The following is a 13,650-nucleotide window of genomic DNA, read 5'->3' on the forward strand; positions in this document are numbered from 1 at the left end:
GGAGGGAGGCTCCAACTGTGTTGCTTGGCTGTGTTGCTCACCCAATAAGAAGTCTAAGAACGACTGGGGGGTGGAGCTTGCATGCCTAGTGTGTGGCTAGTTAATGCAAGCTGAGGGGGTTTTTGAATGCTGGATGCCATTTTGTTGCATGTGCTGCTGCAAACTTTGCAGTACAAAGCCAGGCCGGGGAGCCATCTTAAGTTGAGGCTGCATAGGCCTTGTGGTGCATGTGATTCAGATTCTCTTCAGTTGAACCTCTGGTTACAAAGTTGGTTGGACAGTGTTCTCGAAGCTACCAGCATGAGTTTGACCAGACTGCAGGAGGACAGGAAGACTGGAGTGCCTGGAACAGGTGAGGCTGCAGGTCCCTTATTTTGGCTGCTGGTCCCTTATTTTCAAGGCTGCTGGTCCCTTATTTTCAAATCTGTAAGTTGACAGCTATGGACCATTCCTACAGCTGACTAAACTCGCTAATTCTTTCTGTATGCTGAGGCTGTGTACCCATTATTGGCTTCGAATGCAGCAAGGTCATGTACACCCCTCCCCCATGTGCTGCATTTGCATAGCATTGTACACACCAGTCCAGTTAAACGTGTTTCCGAGCCACCTGCTGCCTGGCAGAGTGGAATCATGGATGCCTTCCATTTTCGGGAGGTGGGAGGGATGCATCAACATGCCACAGCATAAAACAAGGGGACAGATGTGCATTGTGGCTATCATCTTGTGCACACAGCTTCACAGACCAGTAGTGGGAGCACACTGGATGTATCTAGTTTGGAATATACTGTATTTTTCGCTCCATAAGTCACACCTTTTCCCTCCTAAACAGTGGCGTAGCGTGGGGGGTGCAGGGGGGGCCGGCTGCACCGGGCGCAACATCTGGGGGTTAGGGTTAGGGGGCACAAATCCACGGGTTAGGGGGCGCAAATTACTTGCCTTGCCCCGGGTGCTGACAACCCACGCTATGCCACTGCTCCTAAAAAGTAAGGGGAAATGTCTGTGCGTCTTATGGAGCGAATGCAGGCAGGAGGCTCTGCTCAGCGCTCCCTTTAAAGAGCCGCGCGGAGTGTGTGTGTGGCTCTTGCTGGCTTTTCCCCCAGGAGGGAGAAGGGACAGACGGGCTGCCCTCTGTGGGACGGAAGGGGCTCCGTGTAAGGGCTCCCTTTCGTCCCTCATCCCACTTTGCTGGGAAGCCAGCAGAACAAGAGGCGCTGCACAGCTATCGCTCTTGCTCTGCTGGCTTCTCAGCGAAGCAGGAGGAGGGACAGACGGGAGCAAGCAAAGCGAGAGCCGCTTACATGGCTTCTGTCCTGCTTTGCACAGCTCTCACTTTGCTTGCCCATCCTTCCTTTTTTTTTTTAAAAAAAGGTATTTATTAAAATTTCAACTTATTACAAAAATAAGCAAAAAAAGAAAGAAAAAATAAAGAGAGAAAAATAGAAAATGAAAATACAAAAACAATTAAAAAACAGATAAGTCTTTACATGTCTTATGTTTCATTTGCTTGTTTCCCCGACCTCCTCACACCTCCCTTTTTTGTATTCCAATTCAAATTAATTAATTCAGCAAATCCTTTCCCTCTTTGATTTTATCTTAATCTTTTATCTTAATATATTATAACTTTAAATTATCACCTATTAACAATCCATTTTTACATATTCCTTTATAACATTGCTGCTAAAAACCACTTAACTTCAATCCAATATCCTTCTAACATTCATTAATTTTGCAGTATTTCTGTAAATAGTCTTTAAATTTCTTCCAATCTTCTTCCACCGACTCTTCTCCCTGGTCTCGGATTCTGCCAGTCATTTCCGCCAGTTCCATATAGTCCATCACCTTCACCTGCCATTCTTCCAGAGTGGGTAAATCTTGTGTCTTCCAATACTTTGCAATAAGTATTCTTGCTGCTGTTGTAGCATACATAAAGAAAGTTCTATCCTTCTTTAACACCAATTGGCCAACCATGCCCAGGAGAAAGGCCTCTGGTTTCTTCAGAAAGGTATATTTAAATACCCTTTTCATTTCATTATAAATCATCTCCCAGAAAGCCTTAATCCTTGGGCACGTCCACCAAAGGTGAAAGAATGTACCTTCAGTTTCTTTACATTTCCAACATTTATTATCGGGCAAATGATAGATTTTTGCAAGCTTGACTGGTGTCATGTACCACCTGTAAATCATTTTCATAATATTCTCTCTTAAGTGCTTGCCCATCCTTCCTCCCGCCTCGCTGTAAAGCAAGCAAAGCACCTGTCCCGGTGTCTCCTCCTCCTCTTTTACAGCTGCGGGAGAGAAGCCATGTAAGCGTCTCTCGCTTTGCTTGCATGCTCTGCACAGAATTTTTTTTTTCTTGCTTCCCCCCTCTAAAAACTAGGTGCATCATATGGTCAGGTGCATCTTGTGGAGCGAAAAATACGTATAAACTTTCCTGAGTATCTTGCTTTAATTACTCATGTCTCGCGTTCCAGCCTAACATACACAAATTGCTACATCCTGTAATCTAAGGGGTACTTTGCGATCTACAAAATTCCCACACTGAAGGCATCACAGTCACTGTCAGGGCAGCCTACCTATGTGGCAAGGTGAGGTGATTTTCTCAGGCGGCAGAATCCACAGGGGCAGCAAATCCTGATGTACATCTTTGTTCCCTCCTTGTTCCTGATGTAGATCTTAACTCACCCTTCTTCCCTGGTGGGGCGGAGGGAATGTCTTTTTGTGGTTTGTCTCAGGTGCCAAAATGTTTTGGGCCAGCCCTGGTCACTATATGGAAATTGATAAAAACCCACACATAGATAACTGAGTCTGATTAAGTTTATAATTGGTTTATTTTTTATTACCCCCCCTCCATATTCACAAGAAGTATATGTGTTGGGATGCTGTGATAATTTATAGCTTCCCATGCAGCAAAACACCAACCGGTGTGATCAGGAAGTAGCTGATATGATGCTAAAGGCATCCATTTTTATTTCCTGTCAGTTTGATAAATGAGACGGGATTAAAAGGAAAGACAATAGGACTAATCCTCTTTTCACTACTGCAGGAAAGAAAGAAAGAAAGAAAGAAAGAAAGAAAGAAAGAAAGAAAGAAAGAAAGAAAGAGAAAGTTACAGTGGTGCCTCGCAAGATGAAAAGAATCCGTTCTGTGATTCTCCTCGTCTAGCGGTTTTTTCGTCTTGTGAAGCAAGCCCATTGAAGGATTAGCGGATTAGCGCTATTAGCGCTATTAGCGCTATTAGCGCTATTAGCGGCTTTTAGCGGCTTATCTGCTGATCGGATCAGCTGATAAGCGGCTTAGCGGCTTAGAAAAGGGGGGGGGGAGGAAAAAACCCCAGCAGGAACTCGCAAGACATTGTCGTCTTGCGAAGCAAGCCCATAGGAAATTCGTTTTGCGAAGCACCTCCAAAACGGGAAACTCTTTCGTCTAGCGAGTTTTCCGTCTTGCGAGGCATTCGTCTTGCGGGCACCACTGTAGTTTGATTTCACTAATGGCTTACCACAAGTCATGTATTTATTAGCCACATTTATACCTCACACTTACTTGGAGGAGCTCAGGAAGGCAGGTGTGAATATGTTCTATTTTATCTTTGCAACAACCAAGTGCACGAAGTATTGGGGGGAAAGTAGGGCAGCCCTTTATGAAATCCACAACCCCAGGCCCTGACTCTCACCCACCCACTTAGTAATGTGGGATATATGTATCAAACAAACCAAATAACAAGTTGATTTGATGTGCTACCTCTGCAAACCGATAGGAACATGTGTAATCAGGGATCAAATTGGTCTGTTTTTAGGAGAAGCATATTTCCTATTTACAACTGAATCGTCTCACAAAAAATGTGTGTGTGTGTAAATGGGTGGGCAGTGCTTGCTGCCTTTTGTGCAAAAGGAAGCTGGCAAACTGGAAAAGATTCAGAAGAAAGGTACTATAATGTTTAAAAGGTCATTTATTCACCTGCTGCGGGGATCTTGCGACAGGACAGAACCTTCTGGAAATTGGCAATGGAGACAATTCTGGAAGTGATGAATATCAATTTGTCTTCAGGTCCCTTAATATCTTTATGAAATTATTTAGAAATTATTCTACCCCACTGCAAATTCTCTTGGTTAGGTAAGTGCTAGGAGCCATCTGTCTGTAAGCAACGTAAATCTCACATATTGTTTGTGCCTTTCTCGCCGATGAATACTAGAGGGCAGACTATGCATGTTGCATAAAGTGGTGTCTAAGGAAATTGTGCCAGATATTACTCAGCTCAGGCATTGCAGAGACCCTTTCACTGCCAGCCTTTCCTTTCTTTTTCAAAAATATTGCCAGGCTTCTGTTAGTAATTTGCCGTGAATATTTTACTTGTTTATTGTCACATCACCTGTTGAACTTTCTCTGTGTTTGTTCTGCAGGTGCAAATTTATGGAAGAATAAATAGAAGGCCACCCAACAATGTAAAATTTGGTACATGGATCCAGAATGAATCTTTAAAGCTCAGGTGTGAGTAAATATAGCAGCCAATCTACTAGAGATGACTGAGGAATTCAGTATTTGTGAATTCTGATATGAATTGACTTGATCAACTTGAAATAATGTGAGGGTTGGAATTTCTAGCATACTCCTCCTAATCAATGCCTTCTTAGAGTAAGCAGTATTGAATTCAGTGAGGCTTACTCCCAGGTAATGGTGGTTAGGATTGCAACCTTAGATACCCACTGGCTTTTGAGCTTCCTGAATGTTCTGCTGCAGTTTTTCTTGGCTCAACATGCATATCAAAATGTGTTTCGAAGTGCATATTTTGAGAGGAAAATACATTTTATAAAGCATAATTAAAAAAAATAAATCTATAGAAATAAGTACCGTATTTTTCGCTCTATAACACGCACCAGACCATAACACACACGTAGTTTTTAGAGGAGGAAAACAAGAAAAAAAATATTCTAAACGAAATAGTGGATATATGATTTTTGTGGTTCATGCTGTGGCCACAGACATGTGATCTGACAGTGAGTTTGGAGTAGCCCAATGCAAAAATCCTGAGGATCCATGTGGATCCATGCTTTGTAACCACGGAGGAGGGAAGGAAGGGGAACCATGGATCCTCTGCTCACGACTGCAGCAGATCCCCCCCGCCACCCGCAGGCATTCCCTCCATAACACGCACAGACATTTCCCCTTACTTTCTAGGAGGAAAAAAGTGAGTGTTATGGTGCAAAAAATACGGTATTTTAAAAACTTCAGGTACTAAAGGAGAGAAAACACACAGAATTTTTTAACAACACATTGGTATCAATTTATTGTGCAAAATATAGAAAAGTCATGGAAGCTTACACGATAATTTGGACTGTGTGGTGATGTATAAGAACTGGTTTCCCAAATTCACATGGCACCATATTCTCCAGTCCAGAACAAGTTCCCTGATTCAGCTTCACCTACCTTACCAGATTGTGGTTTTTTTTTTGGGGGGGGAGGAGAACCGTGTTTTCTGCCCCAAGCTCTTTGAAAGAAAGGATGAATAAAAACATGACAAATATATTCCAAAAGGTGCCACCAAATTTTACAGCAACAAGCAAACTCAGCAAAAGGAAAATGGATCCCAAACCATGTCGCTGTAAATGTAGAGATACGCCGCATATTTTGCATCACTTTCATTATTGAGCAGTGAGCACTGTCCATCTGTCTTCCGTGTGTTTTCACTGAAAAGCTCCAACTGGTGTATTTCAAAAGTCCATGTCCTCCAGGTAATAATTATACAATTTACATTGCCAAGAATTACTGATGGGTCCTGGTAGTCAAATGCCAAAGTCTTCACATCCCCCTTTGGTGAATCAGTCTCTATGTGACATCACAGCAGTTAAGCCAATGCCAGTTAGAGAGACTGCAAATGGTCTCTGATATTGGAGCAGATCAACACTGACGCAGCCTATGAGGTGATTATGCTAGTACAGTACTCTATCACTCTATTTTTGCCACTCCTTTGGGGGACATTCCTTCGGAGCAATGAAAAGATATTTCTAAGTCCCTAGTTTTACAACTAAGGTAAGGGAAAGGGTTTAGTGGTCTTTGCATCATAGCCTTGGACAACTGCTCTAGATTCGACTACAGAAGTACTGCGGTGAATATAATCAGGAGAACAAAAGATCTCGACTACAATCGCAAAGTCTCTTAACATGCATTTATTTATTTGTTTCAAAAGAGACGTTTTACCAGTAATGATTCAGAGGCAAATATATTGTCAAGGATGATCTCATGGCAGCAACAGAAACTCAAACAGCATTTTAATGTGACTTAATGCATTCCAGCTTCTTGGAAAACACGGCACATAGAAGCAGCTGCCCGGGGATGCTTTTTCAGAATATAAATTGGAGGTTGGAATGTGGGTTTAATTAAATCATTCCTGAGGTCATCACAAGCAAAGGCAAACTTCAGCACCTTATTTTTCACTGCCTCCATTGCACTAAAGGACATCTTGCTTAAACTATTTATATTGGGGTTGTATTTCGATTGAAGAGAGGCTGTGACAAAACTTGACTGGTTTAACTGAAATAACTGTTCACGTACAAAGGCATTAGAAATACGGTGTTCTACCTCAGAGGTGATTGCATTCCAGCATTTGAAGGAGAAATCGCATTATGTTATCGTCAGACTCCTGCTCTGAGCAGTATATTTACTGCCAATGATTAAACCAGATTACACTTTCATGTTAATTAGAATCCAAAAAGCAAGGGGAAATTTTCATATACCTGGGCTGACTCAGCCCGGCCTACACCTGAATCACTGTTGGACTCACATGATCAACACTTTCCAAAAATCCAGTTTGGATTTCAACACCTTCCGGTCTTCTGAATGGGATAACTTGCTTCATATAACCATCATGTATGCATGAAGTGGTTAATATCATAGAGTAAGCTGTCCTGCCAGGCTTAGCTCACCTTGAGAGGGACTAGGTAATGAAGACTTTGTTCCCCTTCAGTCTACCTGATGAACACAACATGTGAAGAGGCAAAGCTGGTTGCTCCAGCTTAGCTGCATGGCTCTCACAAGCCATTCTTGTGTTCCTATACCAGTAATTTAGGAACTCACCACTTTGAGGCTAAGCAAAGTTTTACTGCCCGTGCAACTTTCTGAAGCACATGAACCTGACCTTTGAAGAGTTTGTAAGTAAACCAATTTTTAACTTACCAAATGTGTGGTCTTTTCCTACGCTGGGGGAAGAGAGAAGTTTTGGTAGTCACAAGGACATATTTTAAAGATCTAGCAGCCTATATTCCCATGCTTTACTTTGCTGCATATCTTGTGGTTTTAAATCTCAGCTGGGGTTCTCTCTCAGTGGAGTACAGGATCAGGTTTAAGGTGCTGGTTTTAACCTTCAAAGCCCTATACGGCCTAGGACCCTCGTACCTACGGGACCGCCTCTCCTGGTATGCCCCACAGAGGAACTTACGGTCTTCAAATAAAAACATCTTGAAGGTCCTAGGCCACAGAGAGGTTAGGCTGGCCTCAACTAGAGCCAGGGCTTTTTCGGCTGTGGCTCCAACCTGGTGGAACGCTCTGTCACAAGAGACTAGGGCCCTGCAGGACTTGACATCTTTCCGCAGGGCCTGCAAGACAGAGCTGTTCCACCAGGCCTTTGGTCAGGGCGCAGCCTGACTCCCTCCTTTGACAATCTTTACAGAACTTTAGTATGGTTGCCATCAATTTTGATTTTAATTAATTTTTATAATGTTTTTAGAATGTTGTACTATTTTAGTGTTGTTAGCCACCCTGAGCCCGGCTTCGGCTGGGGAGGGCGGAATATAAATAAAATTTATTATAATTATTTATTATAGTACTTGTCCAAAACAAAACAACCACAAAGTAATTCTTTTATACCTATTTTCCCCCACAATATTGGCCTGAGTTATGCTGGGCCAGCCTATAACAGATTTGGGTGGGTGTATAAGCACTGAAAAATATCCAGAAATCTCCTTCCTCAAATATAAGGTACAAGACCTCTACCATAAGAGTGTCAAGTAGCTACCATCAAATTGTAATAATCTGAATTTGTCTGTTTGTGTTTTAATGCCTAGTTTCTATTATTTTTAAAGGTAATGTTGGAAATTAGGGAGGGGTGTCATTGGGGGGCATTAAGTAGGAAAGTTTAAATAGTTCTCCACCTCGTTTGTGTAGAAAGACACTGTCCTATACTGGTGGGTTTGGGAGGTGGGTTGCTGAGGAAGCCTTGCTAAGGCATATGATGTGAGCTTCCCCAGTGAGATATTCTTCTTGGTTTGAAGTTGTTATCCATAGCAGTTTTGTACTTGTGAAATCCTTAATATTTCCAGATGTTCATGTGCTTTTAGATTCTATTCCTATAAGTATGGGGATTAACGGCAGGACAATAAAAGCAGCCTCACAAGCCCTTAAGGTTGCTAACAGGCTTTTACCTTGAGTCTGGAAGGATAAATACCCAGAGTTTGTTACGCAAAGGTCTGGGGACCTCACCTCCTTGGCTACAGTTGAACATATTTCATAGAGACATCAGTTTTGTATGCCTGCATACCTACCTGGGCATCTGGGGGGGATTATATTTACTTGCATGTTTAAATGAAGAGCTCACTGTAACCGTAATGTGAACTACTGGTGGTTTTTATTTGTATTTGTTTATAAAGGTATTTGTATACTACCATAGTATCATAAAAAATGTATCAAAGTGGTTGGGGGGGAGGGAACCACACATGAAAATCATACAGTAAAAGCATTAAAAAGATTTATAAACAAGGTAAAAATTAAAAAAAGTTAGAAACAAGCATCAGTAGATCATTGTGGAAAGATGTGCTCATCATTTAGGGTTGCCATATTTCAAAAAGTGAAAATCTGGCCACAAAAGTTGTTGAGCTTTTTAGAGTTTTGCCGAAATTCTGGATGTATGGCAACCCTATCATAATTGTCTGCATAGATCTAGTGGAATAGAAAAATTCCAGCAGGCGTTTTTAGGAGCAGCTACTGCACGATACTGTTAGTATTATTTGTATTTTATTTCTTTTATTGTTTCTATCTCTTTCTCACCTTCTCTTCTCCACTCTTTTCATTCTTAAATTATTATTATTACTTTTAAAAAAGGAAAGATGGTCTGGGGTGAGGATAAATACCGTATTGGCCTGAATATAAGCCTCACTTTCCTCCCCAAATTCTAACCGTGAAAGTGCGGCTTAAATTTGCAGCCTTACAGAAATTGGGTTTTATGATATCGCTGCTGAAACAGACATATGGTAAAACGGAACGGGTGTGAGTGCCTGCGGAATTTTAAGGGAGCGGCTTATATTCAGGTATTGTCTTTTTTTCTTTCTTGAACTTTAAAGGTGCGGCTTATATTCGGGTGCGGCTTATATTCAGGCCAATACGGTCGCTCCACTTCAGCGCATAGGCCCTAGTCCTAGATAATATAACACCACCACCACCACAACAATTTATTATTTATACCCCGCCCATCCGGCTGGGTTCCCCAGCTACTCTGGGCGGCTTCCAACAAAATATTAAAATACAGTAATGCATCAAACATTAAAAGCTTCCCTAAACAGGGCTGCCTTCAGATGTCTTCTAAAAGTCTGGTAGTTGTTGTTCTATTTGACATCTGGTTGGATGGCGTTCCCCAGGGCGGGTGCTACTACCGAGAAGGCCCTTTGCCTGGTTCCCTGTAACCTCACTTCTCACAGTGAGGGAACCACTGGAAGGCCCTCGGCGCTGAACCTCAGTGTCCGGGCAGAACGATGGAGGTGGAGACGCTCCTTCAGATCTACTGGGCCGAGGCCGTTTAGGGCTTTAAAGGTCAGCACCAACACTTTGAATTGTGCTCAGAAATGTACTGGGAGCCAATGTAGGTCTTTCAAGACCGGTGTTATGTTGTCTCGGCAGCTGCTCCCAGTCACCAGTCTAGACCTAATCCCTTCCTTCTTTCTTTCATTCCACAACCCAAGTCAGTGTTTGTCTGGTTTCTAGGCAGTCTCCCACCCAACCACTGACCGAGGGGTGACCTCATGTGCCTTCAGACTATATCCTGGCCCCAGTTCATACTTTTCTGTGTCTACATGCAGGGGGTGGAATTGAAGCATATTTCAGTGGTACAGCACATGCAAAAAGTTTCAGGTTATCTCCACACCATCTCCTGCCCATAAGCGCAGGCAATACAGTGGTGCCCCGCAAGACGAATGCCTCGCAAGACGAAAAACTCGCTAGACGAAAGGGTTTTGCGGTTTTTGAGCTGCTTCGCAAGACGAATTTCCCTAGGGGCTTGCTTTTTTGCAAGTTTGTTTCCTTTTTCTTAACACCGTTAATACAGTTGCGACTTGACTTCGAGGAGCAACTCATAGAACGCGGTGTGGTAGCCTTTTTTGAGGTTTTTGGTGATTTTTGAAGCTTTTCCAAAACTTTTCCGACACCGTGCTTCGCAAGGCGAAAAAACCGCAGGGCGAAAAAACTCACGGAACGAATTAATTTCGTCTTGCGAGGCACCACTGTACAGTAAGAGGGACCTGGGAGATGGCTTGGAGTACAGCAGCTCCCTATATTATTGTTTAAAAACATTTCTCACTCCTTTTTTTTGCAATCAATGGAGCAAGCTTGTTCTCTACTGCTCTGGAGGACACAAACACAATGGATTCAAGTTATAAGAAAGGAAATTATGACTAAATGGCAGGAAGAACTTTCTGACAGTAAGAGATGTTTGACAGTGGAACAAGCTCACATCAGAGCTGGTGGATTTTCCCTTATAAGTAAAGGTAAAGGGACCCCTGACCATTAGGTCCAGTCGTGGTCAGCTCTGGGGTTGCGACGCTCATCTCGCTTTATTGGCCAAGGGAGCCGGCGTACAGCTTCCGGGTCATGTGGCCAGCAGGACTAAGCTGCTTCTGGCAAACCAGAGCAGCGCACGGAAACGCCGTTTACCTTCCCACCGGAGCGGTACCTATTTATCTACTTGCACTTTGTCGTGCTTTCGAACTGCTAGGTTGGCAGGAGCAGGGACCGAGCAACGGGAGCTCACCCCATCGCGGGGATTCGAACCGCCGACCTTCTGATCGGCAAGTCCTAGGCTCTGTGGTTTAACCCACAGCGCCACCCGCGTCCCTTATAGGAGGTTTTTAAACAGAGGTTGGATGCTTTAGTGGAGATGCCTGCATTTCAGGGGGTTGGATCAGTGCTTGCTGTTGCTTTTGCAAAATGGTGTTATTTAGTACAGTTTCCATAATTTATTCCAGTACAGTCATACCTTGATTTTCGAACAGCTTAGTTCTCGAACGATTTGGCTCCCAAACGCCACAAACCCGGAAGTGACTGTTCTGGTTTGCAAACTATTTTTGGAAGCCGAACGTCCGACGGGGTTCCGCAGCTTCCGATTGGCTGCAGAAACTTCCCGCAGCCAATCAGAAGCCGCACTTTGGTTTCCAAACGTTTTGGAAGTTGAACGGACTTGTGGATCCAGTTCCGTTCTACTTCCAAGGTACGACTCTCAGGACACAGAGTTAATACTACAGAATGTTAAAGCTCTTGGTTATGCAAGGCTCTCTTCTCCCTTCTTTTTGCCCCCCAAACCTCTTCCTATGTGTCTCCGTCCTCAGTGCTATAAATGTTATGCATTTTAAGATCCAATGGCAGCAAATTTTGCTTAAAAATTCTGTCATGCAGCATAAACACACATTTTTCAAAAATTTGTGCCGTGCTAATGAAATGGTAATTAGTAATGGTAATTAGAAATGGTAATTATCATCAGCTTCAGTTCCCACTGGGAAGGCCATACGGATTTATGGATTAGGCTTCTATCCAGTGGCGTCAATTGCCTTGGGGATTTTATTGAAGTCTTAAAATAATGCACGGCTTTCGCACATAGATGTAAAGCAAGCTTGTCCATTTAGGGCCCACCACCTTTGGCAGAGATACCCTTTCTGCATAGCAAAGCAACCGTTTAAGCCTCTTCCTTCGAACAAAGACAGATTGTTTGCAGGATAGTCCTCCCTCTTTCCCTTGGCCGTGACAAGTAGATCAAAGGCAAAAGGGCCATGAAGCCACCTGGGCCCACACCGCGTGCTGCTTTCAGGTGCCCGGGGGGGGGGGGAAGGATCCAGAGGAAGCCAAAAGCTGGTGAAAGTAAGGGGGCTGTCCTGTTAATTCTCATCCACTACAAGACGTGGGCTCACAGGGTTTTTGCAATGCACAGATGGGAATGGGAAGAGTTTTGGGGGTGGATGAGGGGGAACAAGATGAGACTTAATCCAGATAAGACAGAGCTGCTGTGAGTGGGGAAACCAGACTCTTCAGAGGGGCAGATGCAACTAGTCTTCAGTGGAGTTGGGCTCCCACTGAAGGGCCACTTCTGCAAATGGGGAGTGTTCCTGGAGAGTCCGAGTGGCAGCTGTGGACAAGAGAGCTTCTATTGGTTCCCCAGCTGAGAGGGAAGGGAGCTTGCCTCCATTATCCGTGTGCTTGTGATGTCCAGACTCAGCCTATTGCAATGGGCTCTATGTGGGTCCACCTTTGAGGATGGTTCAGAACCTTTGATGGCTGCTAAATGAAGCTGCCTGGATACTGGTTAGGGCTGAGTGGCTGGAGCACACTGAATCTATATTGTAACAGATCCACTAGCTGTCAGCACATTCGCATGAGTAATTCTTAGTGTTGGTAATGACCAGCAAAGCCCTGAGTGGTTTGGGACCAGGTTCATTGGAGACTACCTCTGTCTACATGCCTGTATGATAAAATTGTCCTAAGAGGTCCTGCACAAATCTTGAAAGGTTGGTGAGCATATGGAACTGGGCCTTGTCGGTGGTATCCTCAGAGCTGGAGAGTACAATCACTTATCAAGTTAGAGAGACCCTTCCATTCTTTAACCTAGAGCAGGATAGGATAAGTTCCTTCAACTGGGCTGCAGAGACAAGGAAGTAGAGTGGTACCTCGGTTTTCCATTCCGGTTTCCAACGCAAATCGGTTTTCCCGCAAATCGGGTACCTCGGTTTTCCATTCCATTTCCAACGCAATCCATTCCGGAAGACAGTTCGACTTCCAAGTCACGTTCGAAAACCGAAGCATTTACTTCCAGGTTTATGGTGTTCGAGTTCTGAAACGTTTGTTAATGGAGACGTTCAGAAACCGAGGTACCACTATACACAGTTGTTATGTATGCTGGCGTGGTTGCTCGAGAGCGAACAGGCAAGACTCCCACTGGTCTTTTCAAGGCTTTATTATCGGTGCAAAACATTTACAGTGCAGAGCGTCTCAATTCCATGTCTGCTCAGTCGCTAGCAGAATCTGGGAGTGGGCGGTCCTTAAACTTTCCCCAGCATAGCAGTCTTTTGACCCCCATCCTACGCCTCCCCTCTCTGCGTGTAAACCGACAGCGCAGAGAGGGCGTGGGCAAAGGGGGACGTGCCTCCCCCCCGCTTTGCTCAGGCTCGGTGTTGCGGCTCTCCCTTGCATCTTCCGAGCCCTGCATCCCTTCCCCACTGGAGGTGGGGCTTCCCTCCTCCCCGGAGGAAGAGCTGCTTCGCACGATCTTTGGAGACTCCCTGTAACCCAACTGCCCTTCCACCTCTTGCCTCTGAGCTGACGGCACTTCCCTGACAATGGTATTTGTTGTTGGTGTTGTTGTTTTAAGATTTCTTCTCTGCCCTTCACCATAATGTCCAAGGGTGGGTT

Source organism: Podarcis liolepis (assembly GCF_965112155.1).
Source record: "Podarcis liolepis genome assembly, chromosome: 1".
NCBI lineage: Eukaryota > Metazoa > Chordata > Lepidosauria > Squamata > Lacertidae > Podarcis > Podarcis liolepis.